The 22,114-nt window shown below is 48.4% G+C and overlaps 1 protein-coding gene across 1 annotated transcript in view; it reads right to left on the reverse strand.

Moving 5' to 3' along the window:
• The window catches only part of Chst8 (carbohydrate sulfotransferase 8), a 168,398-nt gene extending 148,024 nt beyond the window's left edge, over positions 1-20,374 (reverse strand). Inside the window, exon 1 of the mRNA XM_017799754.2 lies at positions 20,243-20,374. The gene's annotated coding sequence lies outside the window, so the exon portion shown is untranslated. The remainder of the gene's footprint in view (positions 1-20,242) is intronic.
• Positions 20,375-22,114: the final 1,740 nt, after the last annotated feature.

Consider the following 22,114-nt stretch of genomic DNA (forward strand, 5'->3'; position numbering starts at 1 on the left):
AGGAAACCAAACATAAAAAAAAAAAAAAAAAAAAAAAAAAGAGGTAGGGTTTAGTGGGAGATAGTTAGCTCATAAGAAGCACTGCCCTCAGAAGAGATTAATGGAGTTCTCATGTGACCCGGTCAAGTCGTACTCCCCCTGCTATAATGTGGCCCATAGAGACTGAGTTGTCCCTTGGATTTGTTTCCTGATATATTTACTTCTACTTCTCCTTCCCTAGGACAGTACTGGACACACAGTTGTTTCTCAATAACTATCTGTTGCATAATTGGATAATGAGAAAACTCAATATGGTAACACATAAGTATATTAAGAGGTCCATATGTTTGTAAATTCTTCCTAAATTCAACTATAAATAAAACACAATCTTGATATAAATCTCTATTGAATATTATTTGAAACTTGACCATGTATTTCCAAAAAGCTCTTAAAAAAATAAAATGTGTCATCACATAAGATAATAGTAAGAGGGCTGGAGAGATGGCTCAGCCGTTGAGACGACTCAGTAGTTAAGAGCACTGGCTGCTCTTGCAGAGGATTTGGGTTCAGTTCCCAGAACCCAAGTGTCTCACAATTGCCTTAGTTCCAGTTCCAGGGGATCTGACACCCTCATCTGGCCTCCATAGGTACTGCACACACAAGTGTACCTACATACATGCAGGCAAAACACTCATACATATAAAATACAAATAAATAAAAAATATGTCTTAATAAAAAAGAAGTACCCTGATATAAGGATTACGTGTGATGGTTAACCTTGATTGTCAACTGTACAGATTAGTAAAACACACCTCTTGGAGAGCAATGAAAGTCTCTCTCTCTCTCTCTCTCTCTCTCTCTCTCTCTCTCTCTCTCTCTCTCTCTCCTGCCATGTAAAGACATGCTGCCCCATGTTCCCACTGCCATGACTGACCAACTCTTGTCTCTGGGCCTCTCCCCCATGTTGGATTAAAAATCCTTCTGAAACCATGAGCCAAAATAAATGTTTCTTCCTTTAAGTTGTTTCTGTTGGAAATTTTTGTCACACCCACATGAAAAATAATGACATTAAGCCTAGCATTTAAAAACCTGTAAGCATCAGGGCATAATGGTATACACCTGCAATCCCAGAACTCAGGAGGCTGAGGCAGGAGAATCACAGTTTGAAGTCAACCTGGGCTATGGAGGGAGTTCAAAAACAGTGTGGACCACATATGGAGACCCTGTTTCAAAAAGAATAAAAGATAAAAACCATAAGGCAAAGAAGAAATGTTCCATAAATGATGTTGAGACAACTGGCTGGCCCTTCATCCCTGCAGTGGATATAGATCATTTAGAAATCTGAAGGTGGCAGGTATTCCAAAGAACAGCTAAAGAGCTACAGGTGCTGCCTTCAAGGGGATATGGATGGGGCAGGGCTGCTGATTTGTTACATGCCTTTTATTATTCATGCCTTTTAAGCTTCATACATATAGCTGGAGAGATGGCTCAGCAGTTAAGAGCACTAACAGCTTTCGCAGAGAAACTGGGTTCAGTTCCCAGCACTCACGTGGTGGCTAACAACCATCTGTAACTCCAGCCAGGGGATCTGACCCCTCTTCTGCCTTTGCAGTCATTGTATGACACAGGCACCCTTACATACCATAGGCAAAACATTTACAGATGGGGCTGGAGAGATGACTCAGTGGTTAAAAGCATTGGCTGCTCTTGCAGAGGAACCAAGTTCAGTTCCTAGCACCCACATGGCGGCTAACAAATGTCCTTAACTCCAGTTTCAGGGGATCCAGTGCTCTCTTCTGACCTTTTCAGGCATTGCATGACACAGGTACACTTACATACATGCAGGTAAACTACTTGTACATATAATAAAAAATAAACAAAATCTTAAAAAGCACACACACAATAAAAATAAAATTTAAAAATAGTAAAAAAAAAAATAAAGTTTTTTTTTTCCTGTGTGTACGGTATGCATGTTTGCATGTGTGTGTACATATGAGGGGAAGTGTGCATGCACGTGTGTATGCATGTGGAGACCTGAGGTGATGTCAGGAACCATCCCCCATCACTCTTCCACCTTATTCATTAAGGCAGGGTCTCTCAATCAAACCCAGAGCTCAGTGATATGGCTAGTCTGGCTTGCTCTGGGGCTCCTCTGTCTCCAGCTTCTAAGCCTACTACACCCACCTGGCACTTACCTGGGTCCTGGGGTTCTGAACTCAGGTCCTCACACTTGCATGGCAAGTGCTTTAACCACTGAGCCATCTCCCCAGCTCCCCCCAAGTTATGTTTTTTAAAAAATTTATTTTATGTGTATGTGTGTATTGCCTGCATGTAGGTAAGTGCACGTGGGTCGTGCAATGCCCGTGGAGGTCAAAAGAGGCTGTCAGATCCCCTGGAACTGGAGTTATGGACAGTTGTTAGCTGCCATGTGGGTGCTGGGATTCGAACCAGGGTTTTCTGCAAGAGCCACCAGTGCTCTTAACTGCTGAACCTTCTCTCCAGGACCGCCCCCCCCCAATGTTACGTTTTTAAAAAGCAATTATCATGCCCCTCTTTAACCTATGAAATTGACAAGGATTTTAGAAAACAAAGATTCCCCATGCTGGTGTGACTATGAGAACAAATGGGCACGCTCACGCCCCGCTGGGTCTTTCTGGAAGGCGATTTGTTGAGAAGTGTTAGAAGTCTTTAAACTGTGCTTACCCTTTGAGGCAGCACTTGCATTTCCAGAAATCTATCCTGAACTGACACAAAGGTTTACAGTAAGAATACTCGCTTCAACATTTTTTAAAATTGAAAAACAAAAATGAAAACCACCAAAATGTCCAACAGGGAACTGGTTGTATAAATTATGATAAATTCATGCGAAGGAATGCAGCACAGATGTCAAAAGTAGAATGGAAATAGATCCATTACCAGGGAAAGGTGTTCATGATATATAAAGTGATTAAGCAGGTTATGTGCGTAGGCATAAAGATTATTGCATTTTTATAAAATGAATGTGACTTATGCGTTTATAAATATGAAGTGATATAACAGATCCTCTCTCCGTAACAATATATGAGAACCCAGGAGCTGGATGCTAAGACTTTTATTTTCTTCCTCTTTCTCTGGTGAAGGCGCTGAATTCCAGTCATCAGCTTACCCAGAGGCATGCTTTCTGCTCTTGTGAAAGGATTTCTGCAGAGAATTTCTAAGACCTATGAAGGTGGAGGCAGGGATGCTCAAGTGAGGCTCACCAGTAGTGGGGTGGGGGCCTTCAGTGGACCACTCTCATACCCACTTATCAACATAGCCCCAGGAGGAATGGGCCCTAGAAGGCTGGGGTCTCTGAGGATCCTGGGGCACTTAAAGTCCAGCTAGCAGCCTACCCGCCCAAACTCTTAGACATCAAGGATGCCATCCCCATCCTAGGGGCATTCCTCCCGGGAGAGACACCATAGATATTCAGTACTGAGCCCAGAAGCTTTGCAGCTGTGGCTATGGTCTCTGTGGCTATGGCCCCTTTCCATCACTCTGGCCAGACATGAGACACCAAGCCTCATCTCCAGGTAGGGAACCATCTTCCTCACCAAACAAGGTAGCTTGGAAGTCTTCAAGTTCAGAAGCCAAATGAAATTCAGAGATATTGTTTGGTCAGAGTATGACTTTGGTTATAAATTCTAGTGGAAGAGATATATAGAACTCTTATTCTAGCCTAGTATAGTGGTGTACACCCAGCACTTGGGGGGTGGAGCCAAGAACATTTAAAAAATTGATTCCAGCCTGAAGTACATGGCAAAACCCTGTGTCAAAAGGAAAAACAAAGGAAGAAAGGGAAAAATAAATTAGAGGCTGAGGAGATGATGAAGTCAATAAAGAGCTTGCTGGATGAGGAAGTGACAGACATTTGATCCTTAGAAGCCATGTAAAAAAGCCAGGTGTAGTGGCACAAGCTTGTAACCCCAACACCAGGGAAGCAGAGACAGGAGGATCCTTGGGGCTCCCTAGTCAGCCAGTCTAGCTGAATCAGCAATCTCCAGCTTGAGTCAGAGACCCAGGCTCAAAAGAGTAAGGTGGAAAGTGACAGAAGACAGCCAGTGTAGACCTCTGGCCTTCACATACACATGCACACACATATACATGCACTTACACCAGGTATAACCCCCCCACACACGTACACACACATTCTTTTTTATTTATATTGTTTTGTTTTGGGTGGTGCTAGGGATTGAACCCAGAGCCACTGGCTCACTAGGTAAGAGCTCTACCACTGAGCTATACCCAAACCCATTCTGTATATTCTTAAATATTTGAACACCTGTCCACCTGGATCCCCTAGCCCTTCTTAATGACAGCTTAACCGAGACCCCACTTGCCCCTGTCCTAAAGCCCAGTCCCTGGACTAAGTATTCCACTCTAAATGTCCTAGCCACCTAGCATCTAGGCTGCCCAAAGCTCCTTGTCCCCACTTTGCTAGGTTCTCCCCTTCCCTCCCACCCTCAGCTGTGAGAAGCAGAGCTGACACCTCACTGTTCCAGCCTCTTGAGACATGGAGCTTTCCTTTGCAGAAAATCCCTCCAATTCTGCCCCAAATCCAGATCCAGGTGGCCTGGCCCACCCCTGGCTGTGGTATGGCAACTCATATCTGTGGGAGCCCTGTCATCCTGACACTACTCAAAACCCTGTCCAGGGGAACCTGGACTGAGGCCCAGAACATGTCAGAACCTTAAACCCAGACTTGAGCTAAAGAAGGGGACCCAGGGCAGAAACAAATCTGACATGATGGCTAATCTTGACTGTGAACTTGATTGTATTAAAGTACCTAGCAGATTAGTGAAGCCCTCCCTCCTTTAGCAGTGTCTGGGAGAGTCTTCCCAGACACAATTAGATCCTGAGGGCTCTGAGCTAATCAATGGATTATCCTGTGATGGGCTTATAATATGATGGTATTGTTGGGAGGTGGTGAAAGACAGGAGGTGGGGTACAGTTGGAGGAAGTACATAGGAAGGGCTATAGAGGCCTGTGCACTGTGTGTGTGTGTGTGTCTGTGTGTCTGTGTGTTCTATAAGTGTACATAAAAATGTATGTAAATGTGCTTGCCCATAGGTGTATGTGTATGGAGGTGCTTTCCCCTATTGCCCACTGCCGTAGTATCTTTTGCATGTGTATGTGATATGCATGTGTCTGTAAGTGTGGAGTGGGCTCACATGTGTGGCAGCCAGAAGCTGGCATTCAGTGCCTCCTTCAATAGTTCTGCACCCTATACTTTGAAGCAGAATCTCTCAGTGAACACAGAGCTCTTGTAGATTCAAGCCAGTCCAGCTAGCCAGTTTGCCCCAGGGATCCTTTATCTCTGCCTTCTGAGCACTGGACTCACAGGTGGCCTGCCATGCCTGGCTGGCTTTTATGTGGGTTCTGGGGATCCAAACTCCAGGCCTTACACTACAGGGCAAGTGTCTTATCCACTAAGCCTTCTCTCCAGTCCTCTGCCTTGTTTTTTGAGACAAGTGAACAGTCTTCACACTGAGTCGTCTCTCTAGTCCCTTGGAGTTTTATCTTTAAGGGCTGTATCTTGCCCTGGCCCCTTCCTGCATTCCCTCTCTCTGTTTCCTGTCCACCATGAAGAAATTCCTCCTGGACATGTCCCCTCTATTGAGATGCTCTGCCCAATGGGGTCAAGTGAATGTGGAACGAACCCTTTGAATCATGATCCAAATAAATCCTTCTTCCTTTTCCTTTGTTAATGTCGGCCATCATGTCACAGTGATGCAAAAGAAGGAAGCCCAGGATCCTGGCTGGGTTCCTTGGAAACTCTGAAATGGAGACCTCAAAAAATTGAGGGTGCTAAGGACAGGACTCTGGACAGAAGTGAGAGCTGATCCAATACCTTAGAACTGGTCCTTCAGGGAGCTCTGGGGCTGAGAGGGGACCTTTGGAGCTGTCTTAAATGGAGGTTGTCTACCTACTCCGGCCAGTCACTGCATGCAGGATGGGGTAAGACAGAGGTCCGGGGCAGTTCTCCCTGGAGAAGGCCATTGAGGGTATCAATAGCAGATTATTCCCAGCAGTCCCTGTGGAGACCTTTTCCCCACCCAGGGGTATGCATGGATTTCCCTTGGGAGCCAGAAGAGGGCCACCCCTCTGGAGGGAGGGCAGAGGTAACTTCTAAGGCAAGACACATAGGAAGGGCTACCAAAGACTGCACTGGATATACAGTCACATCCACAGCATTTATTTGAAACAGAACATTAATTTTGACTGTCATTAGAGTCCATTTCAATTTTGTAATAACATAAAAAGTTAAGAGTCTAATTTATTCATACAAATCTTGTTAGCATCCAATTTCCACATAATGTAACATATCTCTTAAAAAGCTGACAAAGCAGGAGAAATTAAAAACAGCTTCTTTAAAAAAAAAAAAAAAAAAAGATGTTCAAGGGTTCTCACTGCTATGGAATCAAAGGTGAAAGGGGTGGAGACCAGGGCTGCCCCAGAAAGAGCTAGAAGCTTAGAACAAAAACAGGGAGATGTGCAGGGGCAGGTTGATTCTTGAATTTTATTATATCCTATACTGCCCCTCACTACTTCCACACGGTCCCCACGCTATGCCAGAGGCAAGTCCCAGCCCTGGTACATGACAGACAGCTGCCCCCACCCCAGTACTTCCTTCTGCAAACCCATCCTCAGGAGCCTGTAACTCCTCTTAATTACACGGCTGCAGTGTTTGCATTAGATAACTGTCACCCTGTAATTTACCCGTACACGGGTTTTAATTGTACATTAATCTTTCCTACACGCCACTCCCCTTGCTAGAATCTGTACCAGCAGCAGTTTGGGTCATTTTGTTTATTCCTCAACCAAAAATAGCTGATGAATGTAATTGCACAGTGCCCCTCCCCCTTGCTTTTTCAGGATTACCTGCTGGGTGCTCGGGCTCGGAGAGAGAATCCTGTCACCTGTGAGCCACCTTTCAGAACAATGTTTGACTGTTTCATGACTGACATCAATTTTAACGGAAAGGTCAGCAGCAACAAGCAATCACTTGCCACGTGCTTTCTGGGTGTCCTGTGGTCATCCCTTCTCTAAACTCCTGCAGGATGGGGTGGGGGAAGCTCACTTGGGGATGGAGGGCACAGTGTGAACCTCAGAAATCCACCAGCATGGAGGTTCCAAGGTCACTAGGAGAACCACGAAGGAGAACTATAAATTACAAAGCCCTGGATGGCTGCCAGGGCCTCAGGAAGCTACATTTAGCACATAGTTTCCCCAGCAGCGGGAAGAAGTCTTAACTCTCTTTGCTAGGAATTTGAATGGAATTTGTTTCAGGAACATTGTGATTGAAATATCACCAATTGGCTTTTCATGACAACTCAGCAATAGATTGCAATTGTGATGGGGAGCAGGGAGTGTGTGAGTGAGTGAATGAGAGTGTGCGTGTGTGTCTGTGTGTCTGTGTGTGAGTGTGTGTGTGTGTGTGTGTGTGTGTGTCTATGTGTAAAAGAGGGGCCAAGCTGGCAATGAGGGAGCCCCATACAATATTTATGAAATCCAGATGATGCCCTGTGTTGGCAGTCATAACACAGATTTCAAAAAAATGCCTTGACATTTGCCCAAGATCAAATTTTCCAGGATGGAAACCCAGGAGGCTTTGTGCTGAGGGAGGTCTGCAAGTGCCCCACCCACTCTCCACCAGCAATCTTCTTCATTTACGCCCAGGTAATTAACACTGGAGCGGTCAGAATACAGTAAGGGAGAGAGGAGAAAAACAGCAGGTCAGGCCAGATCTTTATAGAAAGCATTAGCAGTGGTTTCCGATGGTGAAGGACAGGAGTTTCGATAATTTTTATTGTTAAATACTTTAGGATGCACAAAACAAAACTTAGGTTGTCTCCTGTTGATGAGGCTCTGACAACTGTATTTAGGCAAAGAGACAAATGCAGCCAGAGTCACACAGGAGCCGGGGAAATAAAAATAAAGCACGGAGAGCCCGGAGTGTTGGCTCAAGCCTTTAATCCCCGCGCTTGGGAGGCAGAGGCAGGCGGATCTCTGTGAGTTTGAGGCCAGCCTAGTTTACATAGTGAGTTCAGGCCAGCTGGGGAACTGGGAGACCCTGTCTTAAATGAAGGAAGGAAGGAAGGGAGGGAGGGAGGGAGGGAGGGTCTCTTTTACATCTTTGATTTCTTCTTTTTCTCTCTCTTTTTCTTTTTCAATGTCTCACCAAATATCTCAAGCTGGCCTCAAACCTGATTCTCCTGCCTCAGCTAAGATTGCAAGCCTGTGCTACAATGCCTGGCAACCTTTGGTTTGTTCTAGGACACCTGCTTCTTCATAGCCATGGATGGTGACACTCGGAAGACCATTTCCAAAGACATCCTTCCCCCAGCATCTTACACTCCACAGAGCCCATTTCTATGTCTAATGGTGGATTTGGAGAAAAAGGCTCCTGGCACACACCAGGATTCGGGGTGGTGAGGCATGAAATACTGCATGAAGTATAGGGGCTGAAGTCCTTGCATAGTTTACGAATCTAAAGCAGGGGCGATTTAGGTGGTTTTTGATAAACACCTCATATTCCACATCCTAAGGGAAACAGAAGACTTGTCAAGCACCCATCTTTATGAGCTGTCCTCCTATAAAACTTGTACAGAAGGTCTGTGCTTAATGCTGGTCTGGCAGTAAACTGGCTCGATGCATGGGTCAGCTGCGTCAAATTAGCATCGACCCGTAAAAACGTTACCGAATGATTCCTCAAATGTGCCAAGTCTTCAAATCAATTTCGCAAAAAAGTCAGGCTTTAAAAAAAAAACTTTGATAAACCTTTCATATTAGTTATCAGAGAAGAGTATAAACCTCTCTAATCTGTCTTCCCACCAAAAAAAAAAAAAGGTGTTGTTTTTCCCAAACTGCTTTTAGCGCTTCCATCTTCGCCCACCCGCCTACACATCACATAAACAATGTGTGTCACGGATTCTTTCCTTGCCCTCTTTTAAAATGGCTTGTGTTTGTTTCACACTGTCCGTGCCCTGTAACCCCAAAACTTGGAGAGAATTTCTCCAAGTTTCTCACCCTTGGCCTTGGATATATGCAGACCCAAGTTTGCCTCTTCCAAAAAGCTTTCTAGAACTCTCTAATGACTCTGAGCATTGTTGTTTGATGTACTTGCACCTCTTGGAGGCTCAGTGTCTTCAGCCCTCTGGATATTTCGCTATTGAAGGGGTGGGGCTCACACTGAATGATTTACAATGTGTGCTCTCCCTGTCTTGAGGGTCAGTTCAGGACTCCTTCCTACAGGCTCCCCCAGCTAGAATCCCAGAACCCACTGCTACCGATAGACAAGTGCACTATCACTGAGTCATGCCCTAGCCCCTCACTGGTGGATTCTAGGCAACCACTCTACCACGGAGCCACACTCCCAGACCCTCACTGGTGGATTCTAAGTAAATGCTCTACCACTGAGCCCCGCCCCCAGCTCCTCACTGGGCGATTCTTGGCAAGTGTTCTACCACTGCACCACTGAGCTACATTTCCATTTTTTTAAGTATTTTTTAAAGACAGGGTGGCCTTGAATTCACTCTGTCACCCAAACAGCCTTGAACTTATGATCTTCCTGCCCAAGTTTTGGAATAGTAGGGATAACAGGCCTGTGCACTAGGTCCAGCTAAGAGATCCTCTTACATGGCAGGTGTCCGTAGCCTTGGGGTCTATCTGCTGCTCTACCATAGCAGGTTTTGGAGATGAAAGGCTTTTAAAAGCAACAGACTCCCAGCACAGGATATCCTCTAGGGACTGAGAACTCGGCTTCCTGAGCCCTTTTCACGGCAGCCCAGTTTACTACCAAATCCCAGTTGGCTGAGGTGGGAGAAGCCAAGAAGGCCAATGGGTAGCCCTTCATTGTGGCCTTCATTCAGTGCACGTCCATGGGCCCCTACTGTCTAGGACTGTCTTAGGCACTGGAACACAGCAGTGAACATGACCCACAAGATGGCCTTAAGGCTGATGGTGTCTGTGAAAGGAAAGGGAGAGAAACCCCAGAGAGATGAATGGATCAAGAGCTCTGTGGTTGGGGCTGGGAAGATGGCTCAGCAGTTAAGAGCACTGGCTATTCTTGCAGAAGGCCTGGATTCGAATCCTAGCACCCACATGGTGGCTAACAGCTATCTGTAACTCCAGTTCTTCTTCTGTCCTCCATGGGCACTGCATGACACGGGTATACTTAACACACATGCAGATATAACACTCATACATATAAAATAAAAACAAATTAAGAAAAAAATTTTTAAAGAACTCTATGGTGATTCTAGAGCTTGGGTAAAGTCCAGAGTCTGCATCCCTGATCAGCTCCCCAGGGAAACTAGGAAGGTTCCTGGTTCTCAGCCTTATACAGAGAACCACCAGTCTATCTCTTGCCTTCCAGCAGGCCAGCTTCAAACTCACCCAGTGAAAGGAATCAGACATTTAAGAGTCCTACAATTTGGGGGTGGAAGTGAATTTTCAGAATTGTTGGATAATGTTTTCAGGTTCAAAATATTCTTGGCAAAAAAAACCGAACTATATTAGTCATCTGAAAAATCAAATTAAAACCATAATGTGATAGATCTACCTAGTCACAGAATAGCTAAGATGGTTAAAAGCCAACTACACAAAGTGTTGGAAAGGTTTCGGAGCAACTGGAACTCTCCTATATTACTATTGAGAAGGAGAGGGGATAAGTCAGTACGAGCACACACACACACACACACACAGAGGATCCCACTAGGTAGTCCAAACTGGTCTTGAATTCATGATCCTCTGGCTTCCTGAGTGCTAGGATTTCAGGGGTACCCCTCCATACCTGGGTGCATAACCTCTTTAGAAACCTGTCTGCAGTTCCCACAAGAGATGCATACCCTTTAACCTAATTTTCTTCTATATTTAAGTCCATACTTGTCAGAATTGTGTATATGTACCCAAGAAACACATGCAAGAATGTCCACAGCATGGTTTGTAATATCCAAAAACTGTGACCAACCTAAATATCAATCAACAGGAGAGTGGGTAATAAATTAAGAGTATGTCCACACAATAGAATGGTGTCAGTCAACTCCTTCTTGCTACAACAAAATAGGCCATTAGTTCATCAAAATGAAAGGGTTTTTTAGCTCATGGTTCTGGAGGTTCCAGTAGAAGATCAGGTGGCCCCCTTGCTTTGGGATTCTAGTGAGGGTGCTGAAAGAGAATGGCACAGCATGTCAGAACAAGCCAGGAGGCAGAGAGCCAGCAGGATTCCATAATCCCTTTTTGGGCATGGCCCAATTGACCTCATAATCCCCCATTATCTCCCATAATACCCACCTCTTAACAGTTCAATTAGCACCACCCTGGGGACCAAGCCTTCCATACACAGGCCTCCGGTAGACACTCATGCAAACCACAGCTGGAATCCCAAAGAATAATCAAAACAGATAAATGATAAAGACACACACCACCAGGTGAATCTCACAAACACCCCATCACACATACACAGACACCCTGCCTCCAGGTCTAAGTTTAAAAGCAAGGAAGACTAATCTATGCCATTAGGTACCTGTGATGGAAGGGGAAGTGACTAGAAGGGGTCAAAGGAGGGCTCTAAGGTATGTGCTGGTTACCTTTTGTTTGTTGTTGTTGTATGTTTGTTTATTTTGAGACAGCGTCTCCCTATAGTCCCAGCTGGCCTGGAACTCGCTATGTAGACCAGGCTGGCTTCAATCTCACAGAGGTCTGCCTGCCTCTGCCTCCCGAGTGCTAGATCTAAAGGCGTGAACACACTGCTGCTTGCCTTCTGATTTCTGCTCTGGTGCAGACATGTGCAGCTTGCAGACAGTCACTGCACTGGACACATATGACCGACTCAATTTTTTGTATGTGTGCTGTGCTTGGAATAAAAGGCATTAAAATGCACTATTGTGAACAAATCACAACACTGAAAATCTGCTTTATAAAAAGAAAGACTGGGAAAATGACTTAGATGTTAAGAGTGCTTACTGCTCTTCCAGGGGACCTGGGTTTGGTTCCAGCACCTAAGTTGGGTGGCTCACAATTGCGTATAACTCCAGCTCCAGGGGATCTGACACCCTCTTCTGGCCTTTGAGGGTGCTGGCACACATGTGCACATACAAACATACACATATGAAGAAAAGAAAAGTAATCCTTTAAAAAGAAAGATGTGAGGGGCTGGAGAGATGGCTTAGCGGTTAAGAACACTGGCTGTTCTTGCAGAAGACCCAGGTTCAAATCCCAGCACCCACATGGCAGCTAACAACTGTCCTAACTCCAGTTCCAGGGGATCCGACAGCCTTTTCTTCCCTCCGAGGGCATTGCACGACATGGGTACACTTACCTACATGCAGGCAATATACGCATACACGTAAAATAAAAATAATAAATAAAATATTTTTAAAAAGACGGGGCTGGAGAGATGGTTCAGTGGTTAAGAACACTGGCTGTTCTGCACTTGCAGAAGACCCAGGTTCGACTCCCAGGACCCACATGGCAGCTAACAACTGTCAGAAACTCCAGTTCCAAGGGATCCAACAGTCTCTTCTGTCCTCCATTGGCATTGCACAACACGGGTGCACTTACCTACATGCAGGCAATGCACACAAACACATAAAAATAATAAATAAAATATTTTTTAAAAAAAGAAAGACTTGAGGGGACACAGGCCACATACATGCCCCTAAGCCTTTTTTCCATACCAGTTTAGACCACTAACCTACATGCCTGGCTGAGGGACCAAACACAGGAGATGACAGAACATTAATAACAACAGCAATTTGTCACAAGCTGTTAGGCTCACCAGCTCTAGAAGGTGGCTTCTGTTATTATTATTCCCATTTTATAGATGAGGCAACCAAGTCCCTAGCCCACACAATGACCAAGTGGCAAAGCTGGGATTTGAACCCAGATAATGTGACTCTGTATACCAGCTTTAGGTACAGCCCAGAGGTGGTCTCCTGGGGTGAAGTGATGGGTACATGCGGTTGTCATGGCTGTCTGTTGACATTTTAATTCATGGACGAGGGAATAGAGAGGAGTTAAATAATAAGCATAGATTGTGCTTTCAAGGGATGAATGGTCATGAAATTAGATTTGCAGATGAAGCCAAACCTCAGAAGACCCAAAATCTAAGCAGAAAACAGCAAGATGGACCCAAGCAGGAGAAATGCAATTTACTACACACACCAAGGCAGTAATCCACGCTAAATGACTTTCAGAGGAAAAGGTGTGTGAGGAGCTGCCATGATGGGTGTCGAGGTGGCAATGACCAGGGAGAGCTGGCAGCTTCTGCTTCAGCAGCACAGCGGGGCAGGGCACCACCAGCCTCTGCAGAAGGGACTTGTAGACATGGGAAGGCTGAGAGAACTGTCACTAGGAAACAGAACTCAAACTTGACCCAGATGTGAGCAGGAGGCGAGGCAGGAAAGTATTCCAGGAGGAGAGAACTGCCCAGGAGTGGGCACAGGTGTCAAGAGGAACCCAGAAGTCAGGTCTCAGCAGGCCCAAGGCTGGCTGTGTCCCCCACTGGCTCACCAGTGTGGCAAACTTCCTGGATCATGTGCTAATGTCAACCAGAGTAGCCAGTACCTGCTTTTGAGCACTGGCTCAACTAGCCTAGAATGACTCCAATGATGTACTAGGTTGACCAGTGTTATAGATAGCTGAGCTCACCCAGTGTATCAGATGGTGTGCCATGAACTGGGGGCCCAACCAGTATAGACAGGGTACTTGTTATGTATACTGACTCAGCCAGTGCAGACAGACTACCTACCTACCTCACATACTGATTTCCAACAGTGTAGACAGACCACAGTGTCCGTTGGGTTCAACCGTCCAAACTCCGGGAGACAAAGGCTGATGGGGCCAGGTCGGAGTCTAAGGGGAATTCTGGGACTTGGCAGAGCTTAGCCACAAAGGAAATTACTGAAGTGAGAAGGTGAGCTCTCTTTGCAAGGCCCTAGAGAGTGTCAAAGATACAGACTAAATGGAAGGTTCCAGTACTCACACTCTAGATACAACCAGTATACACAGACGGCATGTACCATGTACTGGTTCCACAAGGTAGACAGACTATCTATCTCTACCACATACTGGTTCAGCCAGTGTAGACAGACTGCATGTATCAGGCCCTGGCTCATTTAGCGTAGACATGGACTCCAACAGTGTAGACAGACTGATAGCTTAGGTCTCTGGGCATGCCAGCCAGCAATCACTGTGTACCTTTCCAGGCGAAGCTCCTTATGGCTGACACAGCAAGGCAGAGCAGCATTCTCACCATCTCTGTCTGTGGACCGTATGCGTTTGCACATCTTCCCCAGAGCCAGGTCTGGGGCCCTGTACGTGGGAGGACCTTGGTCGGTATTTGCTGGGTGCTGGGTTGCTTCAGCAACCTGCCTCCATTCCTCACTCCACCAGTAGTACAGAAAGCACAACCCTGCCCCCCCCCCAAGACTGGAGGAGGGTCTCAGAGCTCACAAGACTGGGATGAGTCTTGTCCAGACAGATGAGTCAGTCCTCCAAAAGAGGCAGTTTCAAAGATGGGATGACTTGTCTGCTAAGCATGAGTCAATCGGTGCCTGGGGTAGAGATTGCTGGCAGAAGGGCTCTTCTGTGTCACCTCCCATGGGTGGGCATCTGGGCATACCCAGTGATCCAAGGGTAGCTAGAAGTCAAAGAAGAGGGCCAGGCCAGCCTGAGCAGAGAACCTAAGCAAGATGCAGATAGTCACAGACTCATTCCATCAGAGGGAGTCGGGGGACAATAACCTACCCAGGCCAAGAACCCGACAGGCCAGGGGGACCAGATCATAGGTCTGTGCCTCCTAGAACCTCTTCTTGCCTGTCAGCGTGCCCATCCCCAAGTCTGGCCCAGCCTGGGAGCAGCTGGCTCTGGTCCAGGCAGAGTGAGGACAAGGTGACAGCGACCTGGGCTGTTGCCTACAGCTCGGCAGCCACTCAGCTCAGGGCCGGCAGCCAGCAGCTTGGGCACACCAGGAAGCAGGGTGACTCACAGGCCTGCTTCCCCCACCCCAGCTCTGGAATATGGAGCCTGGGGGACTGGGCTGATATCTATGGGGTAGCTGGGGCCTGAGCTGCAGATAGCCATGGGAGAGTCACTAACATCAGAGGGAGTGGGGGGAGGGGGTCGCGGGGTTTGAGCCTTGGGCAGAGCCCCTTAAAGGAGTAGAAGCAGGTACCGCGTGGCTCCCACAGGCAGGAGGCAAAGAACAGAGACATGAGCAAGAGAGTTCTTTCTGGGGCAGCGCCAGCCAACTGCCAGGTTAGATCAAGTGCACGACAGGTAAAGTAACTACTTTGGGACTAGAAAGCTAAGTGGATAAAACAGTCAGGAGCAGCAGGCTGGGGGGCAACCAACTCCAGAGGAAGGTGGCATTAGAGTCCATTAAGAGACCAGCACACAGGTGAGTTGGGGCCAGAACAGAGTGGGCTGGAGGCTGCAGCCTTCACTACTCCCTTGGGGAAGGCCGATCTGGTCCAGCACAAATATATCGGTAAGAGGAAGAGGACCACAGCTCTGACCTCCAGTTCTCACCAAGAGCCCTAGCATAGAGCCTAACGGAGTGCTTGCTATATGCTAGGTTATATATATGTGTGTGTGTGTGTGTGTGTGTGTGTGTGTGTGTGTGTGTGTATGTTACGGTGAACACAGCGTGAATACAGTGGGAAAGGGAGTGAACTGGGGGAATCAGTGTGAGGCTGCACACCCAGCCCTCAGACCATCCAGTCCTGGAAAGGTTAAGAGCTCAGCATCCTATGGGGAGGCTCTGCCTCCAGAGACCAATAGCTCCCACTAGTGTCTCACAATACCAATTCCCTCACCACCTCCCCCACCCCGCACCTTCCATGACCCAACACACACAATTCCTATGGGATCCAAGCATGTTTCATCCTCTTTAGGACCAGGGTTATGTTTCTCCAGGGTCACTACGGTTCCCTTCTCACCAGTCTCCCTACCCTGTAGCAGGTAGTTGAATAAAGACCCAAATCCCAATGTGCATTTAAAGGCCTCATGTGACCAGGGCTTCAGCCACACCTGGACCCCTCCTTCTTTTGTGTGCGGTACTCAGAGGTCTTTCCACTGTTGATAGCCAGAATGTCATTCCCTTCACAGAGACCTCTGTGCACATGCCTGGTCTTCTCTTTGCCCTTCCAACCCACCCAGCATCTCACCCTGCATCTCAGCTAAAGAGCCATTTCCTCCCACCCCCAAGTCTTCAGTCTAAGACAGTTCACTTTCCTGTAGGGCTCCTAACAACCTGGGTATTCCTGCTGGGAACACAGCTCAGTGGTAGTAGATGCGCTTGCCTAGCATCCACAAGGTCCTGGATTCCATCCCCAATGTCATCAGAAAACAAGCTGGGCAATCCCTTCCTATCTTTGTCAAGCCTAGAATCACATGGACGTTGGTTTATTAATATCTTTGGCAGAGATTAACTGGTGAGTGATAAATGAACAAAGGGGAGGGACTATACTCCCTTGGCTCACCTTGTGTCTCTAAGGCCTGGCACATGGCACACACCTAATACATCCTCAATAAACACTCACTGATGGTAGAATGCAGGAGAGCGATGACAGGGCTGGCCCTGGAACTATGGTGCCAGAGTTATTTGGCTCCAGGCTTCAATGTTGACAATTCCAGTTTAGTTCAAATAAATGCCACTCACCAGAGCCAGGCAGGGTTTGGCAGGAGAAGGATTCCATATCCTCAGTGTCATCAGCGCCCCCTCCCCCAAAGCACCAATTTCCCCCAGAAATATCTTCTGGGTGTGGAGTAAGAATGTAAATTCCAGCCTGCCAACCTGGGAAGGCAGCTATGTTTGCTGCTCCCAGCCTCCAGTCTGTATGCAGGCACTCTGTGAATTCCTGAAAATGTGGCTCTAAGGGTAGGACCAGGGCCTTCTGACCGTCAGCCCACCTGGACAGAGCCTTCCCTGGTCTCCTAACGGTATTGGCTGCTCTTCTGAATTCCTAACCACACAGGATCAAGTCCCTCGGGTGCCGTCTACAGCACCAGATCACAAATGACAGGTAGTTTTGCACAGGGTAAAAGTCACAACTTCTTTCCACAACCAATTTGTAAGTCTCATCACCTGCCACCATGATTTACTGACAGTAGGGTCATCCATCCTTCAGCCAAAAAGAAACAAGCCGACATCTCCCGCATCCTCTGCCACCTGTGGTTAGGCAGCTGTCCCTGAGTCTTGAGTCTCCTCTATTTTGGGACAGGTTTTTCTTAGGAGCAAAGGGACACAGGTGCTCTAGAGTCAGATAAATCCAGGGAGAGATTCCAAAGAGGACACCTGGAGCCCACCACACTGTCACCTCAAAGGCTGCCCACCCCCACAAACATCCTGACACTGAGGCCACATACACCTTCAAGCACCATCTTTACACATCTATTTTATTATTGTCTGTCCCTCTGCAGTGCCACCTTCACCTCCTTGGGCTGGCATTACATAAACCTCATTTTAGAATGCATTACCTTCCAATTAGTGGAAAGGCTGGACACTTGTTTCCGATGCGTACTGACTATAATTGCCACAGGGCTACCAAAATCCTCTGACCACTTTTCTGCCTATAAGTCTCCCCTTCTTCATGTTTTTTTTTTCTCCCCTGTATAGCTGCCAAGCATGAGTAAATCAGAGGTGAACATGTGGGAGCTGAGACAGAAGTGTCAGTCTCCAGGTCAGGGAGGAGGCAGTAGGCAGGTAAGTCAGCTGGGGACCATATCTTCCCCACAGCCCGTATCAGCGCTCTGCCGGTCACAGCAGCTTTCTCCCACTGTATATATTAGCAAACAGCAATCAAAGCTCTGAACACCCACCGCTCATCCATCAGCAAAACCACAAAAAGCAGAGGCTGGCATGAATTCAGAGCAAAGTGCAGGGAAGCAGCCAGCAAGATATTTCCAATCAGAGAAATCTGACTTTCCTCCTTGTAAATGAATGCAAGGTAAATTGTGAGACATGCCTTCCAAACACACTTACCCAACAACCATATGACACAAAAATAAAATAAAAAGTAGTTAACTGAGCTTTCTCTGACTTATTAGCTTACATAAACAGAGATTTGAATAAATGTTTGAAAAATGAAATTCCCTTGATACTCTGTAATCAGTAAATGTTCATTATGGAAACACAGCAAATATGTATGAAATTTCCCAAGTGATATTCCAGCTACAAGATAGAAAAAAAAAAGCATCTCAAACAGCAAGCTGAGTTACAAAGCATCCTTGGTCAGACAAGCCAGCTCTCCTCTTCTGGCCAGAGCCAGGGAAAAATAGATCCCATTTTCCCCACTTAGGGGATTTATAAATGAGCCCTGTCCTTCCTGGCTGAGTGATGTCTCTCTATAAATAATTAATCCTTGACTTGACTTTTAAAATTTGGGGTCTTTTTTAAAAAAAATCAATACCTGGAGAACATAATTCACTCTCAGAGTTTGATTCTGGGTAAATAAATAAATAAATTGTGCCATTCGTATGTTCCAGGGTGACTCGGCCATGCGATGCCATGGGGTCAGACTTTGAGGTTTTCTGTATTCAAATGCTATTGGATTTTTGAGCATCCCATCTTGGCTCAGTGTCTTCAGGGTCTTAAGGTCACTCCTCCTGTGGGTCATTTCACAGAAGTGGAACCCACTGAAGGATCCTGAACAAGCTTCCACTCCCCACAAGAAGTCTCCAGACCCTGTTTGCCTGTAGGTGGTGGAATGCCTTGATTAAAAGAGAATGTTCTGGTGCATACGTGTAATCCCAGCACTCAACAGGTTGAGGTCACGAGTTCAAGGTCAGCTTGAGTTACACAGTGAGACCCTGTCTAGACCCTGTCTAAAAAGAAAAGAGGCTCCTATGAAGACGACTGCACTCTTTCCTGTGGCCTGATTACTTTGTCTTTAAGACAGAGACAGGATCAGGGGAGCTAAGGCAGTTAGAAAATCTAAGAGTTCTGTACTCCAAAGGTTGTTCTGTATTGGGGCAGGACTTAGGACAAGCTCTCCTTACCTACCAGTCAAGGTGAACTCAGAGGTGAGTTCAAAGAAAGTGGACTTGGTGGTATTGCCTATGAGCATCAAGGGAGGTGGACAAGCGGTTAATCTGCCCCTCTACCCACCTGCCACCCATCCAGAGCTATGTCCTGGTTCCCAACTGTGTCTCCCACTTTTCCTACAGAGGAATCCCAGAAGCCTGTTCCCTTTAGCAGAGCCAGTCACGCTCAGGGTACTGCTGGGAGAAGGCTCGGAGACGCGACGCAGGAGCCACTGTGATGCGAAAAATGGCTGCGGGACAGAGAGCCCCAAGATCGGACCTGTATTCTCAATACCCAGGGCACAGCCCCCTGACCGTCCCAGCTCCCGGTCAGGGTCGCAGGGCCCAGAGGCAAGATAACACAACCGAAGTTATGGTTTGAGGAGTCCTGCGCGGGAAATGGAGAGAGGTCACTTCACATCCAAGCTCCACCCCTGGCATTGCCCAGACCCGGGAATGCACCTTTGCCTGGCCGGCCTTTAGCATGGCCAGAGCTGGCATGCGGGGGTAGCAGCCTGCTGGAGTTGCAGCAGGTGCCAGGGCTGAGTTCTGTCCCGCGGCAAAGCGGATCCTTTCACCCCCCACCGGAGCCGCCCGAGGCTTTGACTCCCGCCCTAGGAGACACACGCACGCACACACCTTCCTTCGATCATTGACGCACGGGAACACAAAACAGGCCGGGGCCCTAGAGAGTTGCGGGGCGGGGAGGCGCTCGAGGGAGCGCCTAGACACCTTTTGCCTCCTGGTGGGGAGCCCAGGTCGCCACTAACTTTCCCCTTCAGCCCTGCCAGTGACAACCGGCCCTTAAGTCCCAGCTCCGAGCGCACCAAAAAGCGCCGGCGCTCGGGGCGCTCCAGCCCGGCCCTCTGGCGCCCGCCGCTGCCTCCCCGCACCCAGCATCCAGGGCTGGAAGGAGGCATAGAGAGAGCCAGCCGTAGGAGAGAGAGGCAGTTCCCAGGCGCAGAGGCGAGTACATCCAAGGATCGAAAGTCTAATTAAAGTTCCCGCTTGTGGGGGCCGATCCCCAAAGTACTGGCAGACTCGAGCATCGTACATCCCACCAGCACCTGCAGCTTGGGACTGTGATCCCTGTCGAGTGGCAGAGTTGGCGCTCCGTGGGGTTCCTGGCCCGCCTAAGGGCCCTTAGGGGAATCCCTTCCCGCCGGCGGCCAGCACAAGGCAGGAACAGGGGTGAGATGGGGGCGCAGCCACTTACCTGGTGCAGCGGGCTCTCTCCAGGCCACGGATTCCTCGGGGTCCCGGTGCGGTCCTCAGCGACGGGAGAATCCTCCTCCGGGCGACCAGAATGCAGGGATGATCTCCGCCCCGGCTCGGGCCCGGAGGCGTCTCCCTCTCCGTGCGGTACTCGGTGCGGTGAGTGGGCAATCGGCGTGGAGCCAGCGGCCGGAGCGCACAGGAGAGGGCGCGGCGGCTTGCTCTTCCCCGGCCCCTGGTCCAGGATCTGTCCCCCAGGTCTCTGGCACCGCCGGGTCCCGTCTCTTCCCCACAGTGCCTCTGGATCCGGCTCACGCTCTGGGAAGGCTCAGCGAAGTGCGAGAGAAGCCTCCGGCGAGGCTGGAAATAGCGCCGCGCCCGGCCGGAGCCCCGCCCCCGGCCCGGGCCCCGCCCCACCGTGGTATCTGCGATCACCGTGGCGGGGCGGGGAACAGGAGCTCTCCCGCGATCGCTCGGCCCTCCAGGGAGCTCACTGCGCCCACGCGTGCTCTGCGGCTCCGGCGGCCAGCGTAGCCGCGCGCTCGGAAGGAGCCGCTGCTGGGCGCGGTCCGGCGGCCGCGGGGGTGGGGTGGTAGTGGCGCGGGATGTGCCCGGCTCCCGGGTCCCCGAGTGTTGGACTCTAGTCTGCTGCTTGGCTCCACTCCTCAGCCACACAAGCTGCTGCGGCTGCCCAAGGGGTGACACTGAGTACCCGGCGCGGACCCGGGAGGAAAAAGGCAAGGCGCCAGCGAGCAGGGTCACGGTGTGTGCTCAGAAGCCAACACTGCGAGAGAGCGCAGGGTTTGCAAAGGGATTGATTGATAGCCAGAAAGATTCAGATAGGTCCCCCGACTGTAGTCAGCGTGGAATTGGATCAAGGCTCTTGTCAGAACTCATCCCCAAATTTCTGGGGCTCTGTAGCCTATTAAAAGTGCCCAGTGACCCAGGTTCTCTCTTGAGAACTTCGTTCTTGAAGTCCCTGTCTGGCATCAGCCTGAGTGGAACCAAAGAACTCCTCCTCATCCACACCCGGAATTACAGAGTGAGGAGGACCACAGTCACCAGCACAAGGGCAGAAGAGGGACTGGGACCCAGGGCTGTGGATTTTTGTTCTTACTGGGAAGAGGCAGGGGGCAAGCAGGTACCAGGAGGAAAGATGAACTGTGCTCTTACACCAGTAATGTCAAACTGTGTAAGTCAGTCATCTCAGACACACAGAATTAAAAAGAAAAAAAAAAAGAAAAAAAAACATGTGCAGAAGCTTCCAGTAAGGCAGAATTCAGGCTGCTCTCTCTCCTCTCTCTGAGGTTATGTGTACCCCTATGTGTACACACACACACTGATCAGTAGGGAGAGTGGGAATTTCCATTCCCAGCCGAGGCTCAAAGCTGGAGGAAGGAGGCTCTGGACATGGAGTACCTTCGTAGAACAAGTCTACATAGGTTTTACTTCCTAAAGACCAGTGTACACAGGCTCCCCATAACCAGTGAGTAACCCATAACCCTAGCCAACTGACCCAGATGAATGAGTGATGGAGTTAGGGACTGAAATTGAGTGATTAGATAGGGGTGGGTGCAATACTGTCAGGGAGCAGATCCACTCCTGAGCACAGCCACTGAGCCCCTTGCACTAGGGCTCTCATGCTTGGCAGGCCTGGGTGGCCTTGGAACCTCTTTAATGCCAGAGGTCAGCTCAGAGCATCCAAGGATAGGCCAGGGTGGGTGACAAGATAAACTGAAGGATATGGACACTATGGGGGCCTTCCTTTCATTGTTTTTGTTTTGTTTCTGTTTTTTTTAATTACTTATTATTTTTGGTTTACATGTATGAGCATATTGCCTACATGTATATACATGCACCCATGTCATGCAAT

The sequence above is a fragment of the Nannospalax galili genome, unplaced genomic scaffold (assembly GCF_000622305.1).
Source record: "Nannospalax galili isolate Female #2095 unplaced genomic scaffold, S.galili_v1.0 scaffold159, whole genome shotgun sequence".
Taxonomy (NCBI): domain Eukaryota; kingdom Metazoa; phylum Chordata; class Mammalia; order Rodentia; family Spalacidae; genus Nannospalax; species Nannospalax galili.